Source organism: Dromaius novaehollandiae, chromosome 24 (genome assembly GCF_036370855.1).
Source record: "Dromaius novaehollandiae isolate bDroNov1 chromosome 24, bDroNov1.hap1, whole genome shotgun sequence".
NCBI lineage: Eukaryota > Metazoa > Chordata > Aves > Casuariiformes > Dromaiidae > Dromaius > Dromaius novaehollandiae.
In genome coordinates this window covers 696,508-712,852 of record NC_088121.1, presented here as the reverse complement: position 1 = coordinate 712,852, position 16,345 = coordinate 696,508, and the positions used below count along the sequence as shown (strand labels likewise).

At 51.0% G+C, this 16,345-nt stretch overlaps 1 protein-coding gene across 9 annotated transcripts in view; it reads left to right on the top strand.

Moving 5' to 3' along the window:
* The window catches only part of CAMTA1 (calmodulin binding transcription activator 1), a 435,941-nt gene that overhangs the window by 123,922 nt on the left and 295,674 nt on the right, over nt 1–16,345 (top strand). The window lies entirely within an intron of this gene.

The following is a 16,345-nucleotide window of genomic DNA, read 5'->3' as shown; positions in this document are numbered from 1 at the left end:
GTGCCGCGGGCTCGGCGCAAGAGGCGTCTCGGAGTTTGTTGCTTGGTTTGGCATCGTATTCCTCTGTAATTGGCAGGGGCAGAAATTATAGTAAGACACAGGCGCTGTTATTGACCGTAGCAAATAGTACAAATTAACGTTTAATAGCTCACAACTGAGGAGAGGACGTAGATAAAGGAGGGCAGCGCGAGAGCCGCTGGGGAGCGGAGGGCGGCCGCTTTCCCTGGAACGTCAGAGAACAGTTTCTGTCTAGTTTTAGGTTATTTTTTCCGGGCTCTTCTGTACCTTTTGTGGCCTCTCTCTGCAAATAAGCGAAGCATTACTTATGTTGTCTGTAATGTCTGGAAAAAGAGAAATTTGAAACCCTATCGCTATCTCAAACGGTTGCTTAAGATGCGGTAGACGTATCAAAGCTGCCATGGTGGTTAAAGAGCCTTAACTGCGTCTTTCCCACTGACGACAGAGGTCTTGTTTTGTGGTTTTTCGTTTTTTTTTTCTTTCTTCTTCTTGCCTTTTCCTTTGGAGTGTGTAAATGCTTTGTTTCACTCCACTGCTCAGCTGCAGCACAACAGGTAATATGATAATACTGGAAAAGGCTGTTTTTCTGGCCTGGTAATCTGAGTTACGGAATTAATGCAAAATATCTTCTTGCTGAACCTTTGCCAGCTAAGCCTATTAAGCGGTCAGAGAGTGTATATTAAATAGTCAGGGGATATGCATGGTATCATTAAAGATATCAGATTATAAATGTGTTTGCGGTAGTGGTTTATGATTTTAAGAGCGAGTTTGGTTAGCTGAAGGCAATGCATGAAAACAACAATTTTCTTTATTAATATTACAATACCCTCCTCCCGTGTGTTTACACTTGAAAGAAATAACGTCCCCGGAGAAGGAAAGTTGCGATGGCTGTTCAAGGACCTTCCAAAGTAGCTGAGTTAGTTTTGATAGATGTATTTTTTTTCTAGTATTGAAATTAATTGGAGCAGGTAAATGCTGAGTTCATGCAATTAGGGCTCTTGGTATTAAAGAATTAATAGCATCGATCCAGCGCCGAACTGCAAAATTCCCCATTCTTTGTTTGCTGCCGTGGGTTCTCCTAATTTCGTTTTGGAAAACTAATAAAAATGAATTGGGCCGCTGACGCTGAGAGTCAACTTAGCAATTCATTTAATAGTGATTCCTCAATTCATACCATATATCGTTTTATTAAGAAACTCCAAGTGTTGGGCTGCACTTTGGGACAGACGAGGCCTTTGTCGGTCGGGGGGCTCGGGGCCCCCGCTGTCCTCTCTGTGCCCCCCCGGCCGTGGGGGGACGCGGGGCGGGCGAGTGCCGCGGTTCACGAGGGGGATGAAGAAGAGGTGACGCGTTATTTTTCTGTGCACAAAAATATAAACGTCTGGATATTTGCTGTGTTAAAACTGAAAAAAAAACAGGTTGAAACCTGAGATCGCTGAGGGTTCCCGGTAAACATGGAACGCTGCGATCCCCCGTTTGGTTGCTTATCCTACGGTTTGGGTATTGCAGGGCAAGATCCTTGGATGTTGGATACCGGTGATCTAATGCAGTTGCAGCCTGGTTGAGGACCTCATGCAAAGGAAATATGAGAACTTTTAAAGGTCCCTAAAATTGCTTTTTTATGAAGCTTCTTGTGGAATGACTCTAACTTGTAATAGTATTCCAGTAAATTTGTTAGCATATCTTATACCTGAATCTTTCAAACCGCACAGTTTATTAACATAAATTAACAAGTATACTTTGCAGCACGCTGACCTTGATGTTTTCTTGTCGTGCTGTTCAGCTGCTTGCTAATTTGTCAGATAACCCACGGTTTTCTGGTCGTCAGCGTGATGACGGCTCAGGGACGTTCTGCGCTATGAAGATGCTTTACTTATTGTTTCCAGGTACCTTCTGTAACTGTTGGCTTTAGCCTTTCTTTTTTTAGAGTATTTTAAAGTATGCTTGTGATCATCCAGTGCATTTTGAGCTGTTTCACGGGGAGAGCACAGGCAGCTGGAACGACTAAGCAGAGGCTGCAAGGTCGGTTTTTCGGCTGGGAGTTTGGGTGTTTCGGCCCTGGACGGAACAGTTCAAACCCGCCTTGCGGAGCACCAGATCTCACCGTTTTTATGCAAGATCAGGCAGTTGGATATTGATTATTGAGGATGAAGTCACGTTGCTTCTTCCAGTTGATGGATATCATCTTCCTTGCAGCTGTCTCTGCAGGGTTACTCGCCTCTTCCTGCACTGCGTGAGGTTGACTGCTCTTTTTAGGTGATGGCACTATTTACTTGATCTCTTTTATGAAACAAAAATCAGTAAGAGCAACAAACGAAGAAGAATTGCACCTAAACGCCCCAGAAGCGGGTTCTCAGGAGGTCGGCGCTCGAGTTAGGTTCAAACCCGGGCTCCCGGTGCCGGATAGTGCCGAGGCTTTAAAGCCGCTCGCCAGCTCCCCGGCACGGCGAGACGGCTGGAGCAGCCCCGGCCGTGGTCCCCGCTGCCTTGGGGCGGAGGCGAGCCCCGAGCTGGACGTGGCGAGGACGCCCCGGCCCTTCCCGTCGCAGCCGCTCCCTGGAAGAGGCCGGCAGAGCAGCTGCCTGCAGATGTGCGTGTTTGGCTGCCAGCAGCATCCGCGTCTCTGTTGCGTGATCCCTCTCCGAGTCGGCTGCGTCGTCCCAGATAACGGCAGCGGAAACGCGTCGCTCAGCGTGGTCCGACAGCCCCGGTGACGAGCTGTGCGCTCAGCACGCGCTGCTGGGAGCCTCCCCGACGCGGCGTGGGCCGGTGCCATCGAATCGGTGGTGGCTGGGCAGGCGCAGGCGCGTGGGTAACAGCGGGCTTTTAGTTTAGGTCCACCGGTGCCAAATAAAAATGCAGCATTTATAACGGGCGTTTAGTGGGACCCTGCAAACGTTGCTGAAATGGGGCCAGAGCGGAGGTAGAATACCTGCTTTAAAACGCAGGAAAACAGGGATTTGGGGAAAGGGAGATGCACAGCAGCTTGCCGCGGGAGCCGCCGTCCCTGCCCGGCTCTCGGGTCCCGTCTCGTCCGTTCTGAACGCGACCTCGCGGCAAAGGCTTCGCAGCTGGTTTAAACGACCTGGCAAACCATGGTTTTTGCTTTTACAAGACACGGAGTTGGCTGTATTTACTGCTTTGGCAGATAGTCTCAGAACTGGCAGAGCTCGCTGTTGGTGAGAGATGAGCTTCAGGCAAGAAAACGGGGCTTTTCCTCTTCTTCCCTGGGCACTGTACAGAAATCTGATATTCAACCCATCAGCCATCTTGTCTTCCCAGGCTGGTACGATTTTAAAAAAAGCATGCTGTCAGGTTTTAAGGAATCCATGACTTTCTGGAGAAATAATCCAGCTCAAATAATCTCTTCCTGAGCCTGTAAATACTTAGTTTCTTCGCATCTTGAAGAATAACATCTGCAGGCTAGAAGAACTGTACATTTAAGTAGAATAGTTTCTAAGAGGTGGATTTTACTGAGGCTGTAACAATCCTAGTGGATTGAGATACAACTTTTGGCTTTGAACTGGCTGCGTAGATCTTGCAACGCGTGAAAGCCGCGTTCCTGAGCGGAGCTTGCACGTGGAAGCGAGGCGCCAGCCCAGGCTGCAGATGCGCCGTGGGCACGGCTGCTCCGCGCAAGCAAAGCAGCCCGCTGTCTTCTGCGTAGCGGTTGCCCCAAAAAGGGGAGGTTGCCGCTGTTCAGGTCACAGGCGAGATGTCCTCCAACGTGGGGCCCCTGCGGGAGGGCAGAACATCGCGTGCAGTCGGCGCTACGGGCGAGCGACCCGTCGGGACGCGTGCAGCAGCACCCTCGCCTTCTCCAAGGGGCTCCGGCCCGGCACGGTTTCCCCTTCCCGGCTTCCTTTCCCTCTCGCGTGCGGCGTTCCCGCGTGTCCGCGTTCCTCGTCGCCCGTCCCCGGAGCCGCCGATGCTGGGACCGAGCCGGAGCGCAGCAAGTACAAAACGTGGCTTTGTTGCTCGCGGAACGGGGAAGACGAGTGTTCCTTGGGAAGCGTTTTAGCAAACTGGCGCTGTGAGAAGCCGTCCTCTGTGCTGACGTGTGAAGTGGCGGGGGAAATTCCCAGATGCGGGTTTTCAGCCCTGAAAGAAGCCAAATGCCGTTTTTAGGCAGTGAAAGCTGGCAGTGAGTAATATTTCTGGAACTAAGAAAAGTTCGGTTGCAGCGTGCTCATACAAATCAATAGCGATTTACATATACTGTCAGTAGCTATTTGTGGTAATTTAGTTTTACTTCTGCTACCTCCTGGTTTATTTTTAGCCTCTTAATTCCCCTCTCCCGGCTTAAGGAAGGCGAGCGTTGCCCTTCCTTCAACGGAGAAGGGCAGTAGGATGTGCAGTGCTTCCCATGGGTAAATTCTGGCCTGATAAACGACAGAGTTGTCAGGAGCCAGGTCTGACGGCAAGGAAAGGCTTCGCTCCGTTTGCCACGCACGGTTAGAGAGGGGAAGGGCGCGTCTCGCCCGTTAGCTCTGCTCCTGCGTGGGGAGGAAGGTCCGGTCTGCGCCTGGCGCCCGCCGTGGACCCAAAGGGCACCGTGAGGACTGGCGCGGAGCTGGTCCGGGAATCGGGAGACCCCGAAGATCCCCTTAGGGCTCAGTGAAACTAGTCTGTACGCGTGGGCTCAAAGATGCGCTCGAGCCCTGCGTTAGCTCTCTGAATTTTGCTTTCGGGAAGACTCCCTGGATGAAAACATGTCGATGCCGAAGGGGGAAAAAAGCTGGCGTAGAATTCGAGCCAGATCAGCGCTGCTCTGGCACCGCCGCTTCTGCAGGGAAAGGGCCCAGAATTGAATCTGGGGAGCGGTGGTAAAAGGATGCGGCCTCAAAGTGTCACCTGGGTCGGAGGAGAAAGGATTTGTCGATAATTCCCAAAGCTAATGGAGAGCTGGGACTGCAGTGACGCTAAACCGAGCCCAGGTGCTGATGAAATTCCAAGGGGGTGAAAAGCAGAAAGAGAGAGCCCAGCTCTCATCACCGACGGACCGTCTTGGAAAGGACTGTTCCCCCACAGACTCGTCTCCGCTTTTGCTGGTGTTGGCCACTGAAACGGAGGATGTGGGTTACGTTGCAAACTGGTTGGAAATCGCTCTTTGGCTGAAGATGCGCTCAAAGCAATCGTTGCTGCTTTTCCTCTGTTTTGTCAGTGATTTTTTTGCTGCCCTTGGAGTTTTCACATTTGCTATGAAATTCAATTTGTTGTGTTAAATATGGGCTTGTACCTGGGCTGAAGTGGAGGGCGGCAGCCCACAACGAGATTTAGAGGGAGCACGGCAGGATAATGCAACAAAATCACCGTTTCAAGAAAGCTGCCCGTGGGGAGGTACAAGTGCAGGGAATTGCAAACGTTCCCCTTTGGGAGCAGCGCTCAGGCTTCTGCTGCGCGCCGGTACGTTGAGGGGAAGAACTGGGTGGTTATTGAGCAAGCAGTCGCTAAGCTCGGATTAGACGGGGCTGTGTCTGAGGTTGAGCTGTTCCAAGTGGGAGAACCGCCGCGGAAGGCGCTGCCCCCTTCCCCGAGCACCTCGGCCACGAGGCAGCCGGCGTGGAACCGGAGATCTGCTCTAACGAAGGCCTTGGGCAGCATCCCCTTCTCCTGGGCATCTCTGTTGCGAGAGCGGACTGAAGAGTTTAAATGGGCTTTTGTCCATTTGAAACGTTCAGGCTCATCTCATCTCCTTTCTGAGATCTCTTTCTTTGCGAGTCTGTTCTTGTTCCTTATCCTTCGTCCTAGTTCAAAGGACGAACTTGCTCTTGGAATTCCCGTAGCTGCAATTTTGTTGTTATTGCTTTAAAGCATGTTTAAAACTGGCTTCCAGGGTCTCGGGAATTTGGGGAGCTTAGGCCACTGGCTGAAAAAATGCGGCTTACCATCGCGATAGTTCTCTCTCTCAGACTGTACTTGTGTTAATTGTGGTTGCTTTTTTGTCATATCCTCGTGTATCGATAGAATACTTTTTTTTTTTGAGCGGGTACAGTGTAGTGCAGTGTATATATATGTAATGTTGCATAATCACATTATATCTCTACTGGTCATTTTTATCAGAAACTGCTAGTGGCTCTAAAAGTATCTTAGAATTTTGTTGTATATTAATTTTGCATTAAATAATAGTAAAATTGAATTGTTCAATTTTCAGGTTTAAAAAAATAGGATAATAAATATTCATAACTTATTTTATTAAGGAAATTTCCATTTCTTATGTCATTAAAGTGAGATTAACTAAGGATGGTTTTAAATGAAGATTGAAAACAGTTGTGCTTTAGAATTAATTTATTGTGTTAGGTCATTATCTTGTGAGCTCAGCTCTCCGCTGTGCTTTGCATTTTTTAAGGAAAAAAGCATTTTTAAAAAACGTATATTGTAAAAGCCTTAAAAGGGGAAAAAAGGGGGGGAGGAGGAGAGAGGCTGCCCACAAACAAGGCGTTGACACAGTAGTTTGCTTTCACCGATTGCAGCTGCAGCGGTTTGGAGAGAGGCAGGAGCTCTCGGGTTGGAGATACGTAGTGAAATGAAATTGTCCTTTTAGACCCAGCCCGCTTGGCCGGAAGGTCAGGCCGCAGGTGCTGCCGGTGGTGCACCCTGCACTGGGTGATAGAACAGGCGGCAAGTCGCCGTTGTAGGAGTCGAGCACGCGTTTTTGATAGCTCTTGAGCGAGCTGTTGAAGACACCTGGAACTTGCTGACCCCAAACGTGATGTTTCCACTGCAGTGGGTCAGTGCCCCGAAAGGGTCTTCAGGATCCTCCTTCACTGCGATGCCGGCCTGGAGAGGGGCCGTGCTGGCGCTTGCTCTGTGCAGACCTGGGTTTCTGCAGCGTTAGGCTTCAGGAGCCGTGGGAAGCTGCTGCAGCCAGATGTTGGGTGCTGCAGCCAGATGTTGGGTGCTGCAGCTGTGAGCTGTGGTTCCTGCGGCTGCAGAGCGAGGCCGAGCCTGTGCGCGCGAGCGGCCGTGAAGAGCTCGTCCCGAATTTGGGGTCGATTCCAGAAGTCCTGTTGCCCTCCTGTTCTGCTTATTGCAAACAGAAAAACTCTTCGGACCTTGCTGTAAAACCTGCCTTGCATGTTAAAGGGCCTTTAACATCTCATCTGTTCTGAAGTGTTGTAGGGCTATTGACCTTACCCATGCGTGAGCCTGAAATTCGGGGTTTCCTGCTTGTTGCTGGAAATTCTGTTTATGTCTGGGGTCTGATGCAACGTTTTTCCTTCCATCAGAGGAAATGTGTGTGTGCTGTCAGATCCCTTTAGCTAGGGATGCTGCTCGACATAATCCCTGCTAAATATGGCACATCTCTTTTTACACTTTAAAGATTTCGTGACTCTTAACCCTTTCTTCTTAACGCTCCGAGTATTTCCTACTCCTTTTTCTGAAGAGGATAAACTGTGCTGAGAGGGTTTTAATAGGCATCGATTCACATAGATTTTTAGCCAGCGTGGTCCAGGGGAGTTGAGAAGCCAATAATTAATTCCTTTAACAGCTTGTCCCTTTTGTTTTAAAGTGACCTAATAGCAGGATTGCTGGGAGCCATCGGGCTGCCTGACCCAGATCAGTTCACTCTCTTCAAGCCTTTCATTCAGATGCTCCCCATGAATTATTCAGCTGGACAGGAGGTAAAAGCTTGTGCTGCTGGAGAGCTTGTTTCGCTTCATATTTAAGCAGTAGCTCAGGAGAGCTGCGTCACCGTTAAAGACGTATGGACAAACCTACAAGCAAGGACGATATTTGCGCATCCGTTAATGGCAGGATCCAGTTGGTGCAAGCGCTGGTGTCCCGTTCCCCTCTGCAATGAAGCAGAAAGGAGCTGTCCGTGCTGCCCTGGGTCACTCGTCGCACGTGGCACAGAGGTTTGTTCACCCGTTCGTGGTGGTCCGAGGCGACTGGACCTCCGCGTCTGCACGCCCGCAGCTGCAAGCGCCGTCTCCCTGCTGCGGCCGCGGCCGGAGCCCGGTTCCCGTCCCCGCCCGGCGATTTGGAGCGCGGGGGCCCTCGCGCCTGCCCGTCCCCGCGCGGGGCGGCTCTCCAGCCCCCCGGAGCGCCCCGGCCGCCGTTCTCCGCGTGGACCTGCAGAAACCGCCCTGCCGTTCCACCCCTCCTCCCTGGGAACGGAGAACCCTAGAAAACGTGGAATTGTCAGAAAAAGCAATTATCCCATAATGTAGCAATGAATTAGTCATCAAGCTGCTGTCCGCCTTCGGTGGGGCTTGGTAAGCCTCTTCTGGGGGCAGAGGTGGTCAACGAAAACACGCGGTGTTGCTCCTTGGACAAGGCCGACGCTTGGAGCTTGACCAGGCTCCGAGATCCAGAGCAAACGTTGTGGAAGCGGGAGGCTGTCCCGGTTTCAGGGCTGCTGTGTGCGGTGAGCGGGTTCTCCCCTTCGGTAGGTACCCTCTGAATTCAGTGGACTCCGAGCTGGATGAGATGGCAGCCGTTTCTGTCCCCACTAAAGGGAAAGAAAGATAAAAACACATCGGAACAGGTTTTGTTCAGGGCTCCTGACGCCTGGAACCAGAGCGCTTAGTAGTTTTTACGTATTTCTTGCTTTCAGGTTGGAGGGCCTCGTGAAGTAGGGAGGCTCCGCTTGTCGTTGTGGGACTGCTTTGGAGGTGCCCTTTTCTGTGCAGTGTGTAAAGGCTGCAGGGGGACCGAGAAATCTGGCACTTGTTCACACTGTTTAGAGCAGCAACAGACTCAAAAACTTTGCATTTTAAATGCTTTACGACTTAATTTATATTCTGGTATGGTAATGAGGAAGCCTCTTTTGTCCAGGAGGTGAGATATGCAAAAGTAACCTTTAAGTTGCTCATAATTAACCTTTAATGATATTCTCTCATCTTACCAAGATATTCTGAGAATCAAAGGCAGCACGCAGAAAGAGCATCTGAGACTGCTTGTTGCATCTTAATGGCCCGCAAGAAAGAACCATCTGATTAAAAATAAACAATATTTACTCAGATTACTTATTGACAAAGTTTTCTTTTTCCTCCAGGAAATCTGGCACTGAAATTTAAATGCTGGACTGGAGCCAAGCATCGCGGTTATCCTCAGCCTCCTGCGTTTAGTCAGGAGGGATCGGGATGCGCAAGGTCCCTCAGAGGAATGCGTTGTGTCAGAAATGTGAATGCTTTGCTTTTCAGACAGGGATGCTACAAGAAGTGTAATATTTATCATAAATATAGCTTGATTTAAATTGCACTTTCTGTAAGCGCATGCTAAAAATTTTGAATTGGAAATGGACTTTTCTTAGTGCTACGGCTGTTTGTACGTGAGGAGCAGCCAGGAAACTTGATTGAAGGGAGCTGTGCATAATGGAGGACCTGCTATTCAGCTTTAAAGAATACAAATTGATTTGTATAACAAACCGTGTTTGTCAGAAGATGAGGAGCTGACTACAGAGGCTGATTTTTATGCTGAACAACAGTGTTTGTAGGTAATGAGCAGGCTTTTATCTTTGTGTGCAATGAAGAATAATTTGCTAACCTGGTAGCTGCAGTTTTTCAGATGCGCGTGCTGCTCGTGCGCGCGCTGCTGTGGCTTTAACACCCTTTGCTTCCTCCGAAGGGGTTACGGTGTCAGTTAATGCTTACAGAAGTGTGTCCCCCCCCCAGGGGCTCTGTCCCTTGAGCGAGGAGTTTCTGGTTGAGAGGCACCAATTTCCAGCTTTGACACCCCCCCCCCCCCGAGCCTTTTGAGCAACGCATGGTCACAGCTGATTTGAGCTGGTATAATTGTGGAATGTTTTGCACTGCTGGTGCCTGAGATATGGGAAACATAAGTCTTTTGCCCGGTAGGTATTCGAGTTTGCTGTTTTCGTCCTTGAAGCCAAAGAGGATGCTAGGAAATATCCATGATGGGCGGAGATCTGTGAGCTTCTTTTTGAAGACGCAGCGTGGGTCTCGTTGCTGTACGTGCAGCAATGGACGCGCGGCAGCAGCAGTTGCCCTTCGTTGCGGGGCTCGTGACGACGCTCGGTCGTTGCAGGTACCCGGGGACGAAGCAGGGTTCTGCCGGTGCCTTTGCCTCTGAAGCGTGCTTCGCTGCTGGCTGCCTTCGGGATCAGCATAGGGGATGGACCTCGGTGAGGTTCGGGGGTCTGGCAAGGTCCCGAGGTCCTGACCAAATCCGTCATCCTGCAAGAGAAGGGGGGATATTTCTGATGTGGGGAAGAAGGATGGGAGCTCTTGGCAGGTCGCAGCACCACGGTCCGAACCAGTGTTTTCTGTCCCGTTCCATCCATCACAGATTGCTCCGTCTCCGATCGCGTTTCACTACGATGCCTCCTTATCTGCTTTCTCTTGCTGTGGAGTCTTAGCTGCTCCCGGGTATCTCCACGGGACTTGTCAGGTGCGAGTCCTGTCCGGTGTTCTTCTACTCCTGCTGAGGAGATAGGTATTTTATGAAGGACTGCATGTGTCAGTGGTGGGTTCCTTACCTCTGTCCATCTGCCTGTACCGAGGAAAGCTCTGTGCGCGTTTCTCTGTGGTTTCCTGCTTCGCTCCTTGCAGAAGTGCAGGACTCCTACAAACCCGCTGGCAAAGCGTGCGCTGCTGCAGCTCAGGAGTCAGCGCTGCTCTGAGGGAGAGAAGCACTGACATAGCTCGAGGGTCTGTGGCAACCTCTGTAAATAACTAGCAGTTTGCCTCCTGCTCAAACGTGCCTCGTCAGCTTTTTGCCTGGCGGGGAGGTTCCTGCAGCCTTGAGAGGCCGGGAGCCGCGGCGAGGAGCCGGTTGCGCTGGGCAGAGCTGCTGCTGCCTGCTGCAGCCCCAGGGAAGGTCCCTCCCTCTGCTTGGGCAGGAACTGCACCTCGAAAGCAACTCCGCTTTGCAAGCTTTCCACCCCCAAAATTGCAGGGGAAGGTCCGCTTCCCTCCGTGCGTTTAATCATCGGCACGCCTGGTAGAAGGATGGTGCAGGGTATGTGGGAAAACAGAGTAAAGCGACTGGATGGTCAGCTTCGTGCAGGGAAGGAAAATACTCTCCCTCCCTTCTCTTTTCTTTGCTCTGATTTCTCTCGTCTGTCTAATTTCACAGCAGAGGGACTTACCTTCCCTCTGTGGTAATAGCCTGATATCCCTATGATGTTGTATCAACGTATAATAATTAACTGATAATGGCATTACATAAAGCAAATAGCTGCTTTTCTTTGTGCCTCGGTGTCCAAATCCATGTACTCCTCCGACACTCCCCACGTCTCCGAGGCGGGGTATAAATGCGTGTTCCGGCGCAAATCCGTTGGCTGCTTTGTTTGGACGCGGCTTAGTCGGGAGCGGGTAGCCGGTGCGGATGTCGCCGCTTTCGGCGGGGCTCCCGCCGAGGCCGAGCGTTGCGGCTTGGTCACGGTGCCGCTGGCTGGGAGAGAGCGCGGGTGCGACGAGGTCCTCGGCCGCTGGGAAAACGGGCACCTGACCTGCCTCCCCGAGCGCCCGTTGCCACGTGCTGCTCTCCAAGGAGACTTGCGCGAACGCCGTAGGGAGACGCTTGGGTCTCGGGGCTGCCGAGCGGTCCCGGAGCTGCCGTAGCGCCCGGCGACTTCCCGCGCCGGCCGTGCGCTCCGAGACGCGGTGCTGCCGCGTCGTTCTGCGTGTGGATTTGCTTTACGGTTCCTGGGCGGCGTTCTTGTCTCTGAATATGCTGTTTCCAAGTCGCCAGCTGTCTCTTCGTTCCAGACGACTGCGGATGCGGTGGGTGAAGGTCGCAGCACCGCAGGGAGAACTGTGCAGCCGAAGGACCGCGATGAGCCCGGGGCCCCAGCCGTGCTCCACCTCTGCCGCCGGCAACGCTCCTGTCGTTGCTGCGTGCTTGTCTGAGAACAGCTTCACGGTCCAAACTTTCAAGTCTTTCTCTGGTTCACCTTCCTGCTCCCTTGTTTACTTTTTTCCAATCTATTATAGACTCTCTTGAGGCTGATTTTAATTCAGGCTGGTTTCCCGATAATTTGCACTGCCAGTTTTTTTAAGTCATTAATTTCAAAGCCATGCCATGGTTACTGAGGGTCTGCAGTATCAATATTGTAATAAAACTAATTCTTAGTCTCTCTTTCATAGTGTCATTGTCAGGTACTTAGGGCCGTATTCTTTCATTTCCTCTGCTGCTGCTTTTCGGTACTTCATCCACTGAATAGTGCGTGTAAGACTGTTTCCAAATGGTTTTAAACGTTTCCTTTTGTGTATGTGATTGCTGTCCCGGTATCCGCACATCCTCGTGCATGCATTTAGAGGAAAACCTCGTGGGAAGCTCCCTGTAGATTGTGTAATAAGGGCGCAGCTCTTGCTCCCTGAGTTTGCTGGTTTGCAAGGAGGAAAACGCCCCAGGAACGACCAGACGTGCTCATGGAGACGGCGGTGAGCAGTAAGCGTAAAGGCTGATGGCATCGCTACCGGCCTCGAGGTGATTTTTTCTGTGCTGGAAAACATTGATTTGCAAAAATCTGGCAAAGATTTTCTTGAAGTTCCCCTTGGTTAGCGTTCTTGCTATGTGCACTGTAACAATACTTTTAATAACGTTAAACTTTAAATTCCATGTAGAATCTCGTGGGTAGGCAGATGTGTCGGTATGTTAAACTTTATGTCACTTAAAAAATGGTTTTCAAGTACATCAGAGGGAGACCATCCAGCTGTAAAATTATCTGCTTTATGAAGCTGCATCACAGCTTTGGTCTTTTTATTTTAATTAAAAACGTACCTTAAATCTAACATCCTCAGATAATTTTCGCCATGCCTTTTTGTTTCCCGTAGTCTACTGACAGAATGTAAAATGACACGGTTCTTCTGCGAGCTCCTGGTGTTGTTTGCAGAAGAGACATTTGTTAATTAAGACAAATACTTTCCCATTTTATTTAGCTGGCTCAGAGGTGTGCGTGTGTGGATCCCTGCCTCTCCCTCCTTCCTCTGCTTGGCCTCCTGTCCGAGTCGAGCAGCGCTGGGAGGTGGGATCGGTCCTGGCAGGCTGCGTGGGAGCGCAGGGTTTCCCGCCGCTGATCCCGCTACGTGCCGTCGACGTGCTCCTGCAAGCGCTTAACTTCCCGCTCGCGCCTGCGACGTGTCTAGCTGCGAGTGTTTTCGACGTCGGTGGCGAGTGTGACCTTGCAGCCCTGCGCGTGTCCGCGCCGGTGGTCTGGGAGGGCCCTGCAGGGCCGCTTTCGGTGCAAGGATCAGCAGCGCAGACGTGACGAGGTGCCTTGCGGTCCCGTCGCACGCGGATCCTCTGCGCGCGGGTCCCCCCCAGACCTGCGTGGGGCCGGGCACGGGCACCTCAAACCCTCGTGGGGTTGTGGCCCTCGTGGCCCTGGGCAGAGGGGAGCAGCAGCCCTACGAAGAGCAGTGCCCGCGCGCCCGCGGGCTGCTGTGCCAGAGGATGCCGTTCCCTGCAGCGATGCCCCCGTGCAGAACGAGGAGTTCCCTCGGCAGCCCCCCGCCTCACTGCCCAGGCCAACCTCGTGCTCCTCCTCTAAAGCACCTTGTCCTCTGCTGACGCGCTTCCCTGCGCGTTTTGCAGCGTGCGTTTCTCAAACGCTGACCAATTCTTTGCTTTCCAAGGCAACGAACGCTCGCCGCCTAAGCGCCGATGAAATATCGCCGCGCAGCCGGTTCAGACCAAGCGGGGATTTATGCACGTGTCTCCCAGGGGGGTTATTTAATGTATTTCTCCAGGGCAAGCAGGGATGGGACAGGATTCATGAAGGATTTGGAGAACAAGCTTCTGAAGTAGCCTGTGATATTTGCAGGTTTTTAATTAGCCTTCAGACAACAAGTTCAAATGTCACTAGCTCCTGGAAACGCAACTCTCGATTCCTTTCGAGGCAGCTGTGAATTGCAGGGTTGTGATTTAATTAAAAACTGGCAGTTTGATTTCTGACTCTGCCGTGACCTGAGAAGCGATCGCTCAGCGCACTCAGTTCTGATGTCCGTTTGGGCTTCCAGATCCAGCGTGTCAAATAACTGCTTCTGTCGGAAGCTAACTTGGGGTTTTTCCCTTGCTCCGTACCGGTGCCACCAAATAATTGCTGGTAGGCCAAGTGCCGGGTTACGGTCAGGGATCGACGGAGACCCTCGGTGTAAAGAAACAGGGTTTAAATGAAGTTTCTATACGTTTGCTAGGTCAGTAAACCTTTTGACCAAGTGTAATCCTGTTTGATATAGGGTAGAGATACTGCCTATGATTATTTTCAGATGGTCCACAGGGAACTAGGTGGCCAGGCTGAGGACTGAAATCCGTGTCCCCCTTGATGAAAGGTCTTGGTGTGACCTCGCGTTCGGCAGGGGAAACGGCACGGGACGGAGCTGTGTTTGCGCTCTAGCGATGGGATGAGCTTTAAGGGGTGCTGACCAGCTACAAAACGCAAACTTGTTAAAAATCAGGTGTCATCGCCTGCGGTGTTTGTGGAATTATATAACATGCCTCATCCTAGGTCGCTCCATGTGACGATTCACCAGGTTTTGCCGTGTAATTTATGTTTAGCCATAGGATTGTTGGTTTTTCCATTGACTTCAAAGGAGACACATCAGCAGTAAAAGCCTCTCATAAGTCTCCCAGTGGAGCTTGATGCCCTGAGGCTTTCCTGCCAGAAATACTGTTGTCTCTCCAGGGCTGTCTTCTAAATCACTGGCCCGTGCAGACCGGGGGGATACAAAAGGGTTCGAAGCAGGCGTTGTTCCTCCCTTCCTCTTTGCCCTTTTAGTCAGAGATCGGGTCAGTCTGGGGATGCTGCGCTGTGCTTTTGCTTCTGACCTGGCATTTCGGGTGGTGGTGTGACCTTCTCTCTTTCACTCAGTGGTTGGTTTTGAGGAGCTGGCTCGTGTCTGGTGATTTTCCCCACTTGGCAGCTGCCAGGACTGATGCGTTATGTGCTTCTCCTGCTCCAGCGGTATTGTAGTTTGAAATGAAAGGTAGTTCTCCCATGGTTTAAAACTCTTTAATTTCCCTGAGAAATGAAGTTTTGTTTAAAAATGCCCCTGCTTCCCTGGTAAGCACCGATTTTTTTGTTGTTGTTGTTGTTTTCTCCAGCATGCTGTAGTCCTAGGGTTTCTTGTTTGTTCGCTGCTCAGATGCTTGGCACTTTTACAAAGTGGATAGCAAAATCTATCGACTCTGTCAAAGCTGTCAAGCCTTTTCGCAGCAGAGTAGAGCCAAAATATGCCAGTGTGTATTGTTTGAATGTTATTTTTCAGTCTAATTCAATAATACTGTGTGCAGTGTAAAGTTGCTGGACAACTTGACTATGTTTTAAAAACAAGTAAGCAATAAAAATTTCTCAAAGGTTAGTTAGGATAGTGATTGCAGTCGTTGGTCTCAAGAGTACCACGCAGATGTGATGAATAAAATATCCCTGTTTTTATAGTTGGGGATCGCCTGTGAATTACTTTACCTGTTAGTTCCTGCTTCTTCTCCTGTCGTCTCGCCTATTGAAAGAGCAGCTATTTTGTGAGAGGAGCTTCCCTTCGCTGGGTTTGCGCCACGACGTAGAGTTGGGATCGGATCTTCCCTTGAGACCCTTCGCCGCTGTGGCGTGAAGGCCACCGCCACTGTGCCGTTAAGGGCTTTAGCCCCGGGGGGAACGGTCTCAAAGCGCGACTTGGAGGAACAGGCTCTGCGAAACGGCAATGCCATCGTAACGCTCAGCAATGTGAATTTTCACCTGTACGGCTAAGTGGGAATTTCGGACTTGTATCCAGTCTCTCAGGGTCTTACTGCTTTAGTCTGAAGGATGTCATTTTTTTAGATGTCAGAAGGGAAAGTGCTTCCTCGGAAAACAATTTTCCCCAAGGAAAGCTTGGCCGAACGTTTCATATGGGTGACTGTAAGGCTGTTGTCGTTAGTAGTCATCTCTCCTCATTCAGGTCATCATAAAACAGTGTTTTAGCAGAGCCTTGGAAGGCCTCTGCTGACGCGGGAGGGAAGGGTCTCCCGGTGCCGGCGGAGCATCCCCGGCCGGGCGCCGTCCCGCTCCGCTCGTCGCAGACCGCAGCGTCGCTCCCCGGGTTTCACGGGAACGAGTGCGCGACTCCCGCTGCTGCCTGCGAGAATGACTTGCGCCCGCGGTATTGCTCCTGCGTTTATTTTTGTAAATGTCAATGATTAACCAAATTAAGATAAATAAGGCTGTTCCCTGTCACCCCTTAATTTACGGAACTCTAATGAGACTGGTAACATCTGTACCTGCTCCATCTCTGCGCCGGCTGCAGTACCGGTAGCAGGCTGGCAGCTCTGCTCCGCTTTTTGCAATAACACTCAAAATCCGAGGGCTTTACAAATGTGGCATTAAGCCATTCGTTTTTGCCTACGCTTCATCTCATATCAGTAGGGAAGCTGAGAGAGT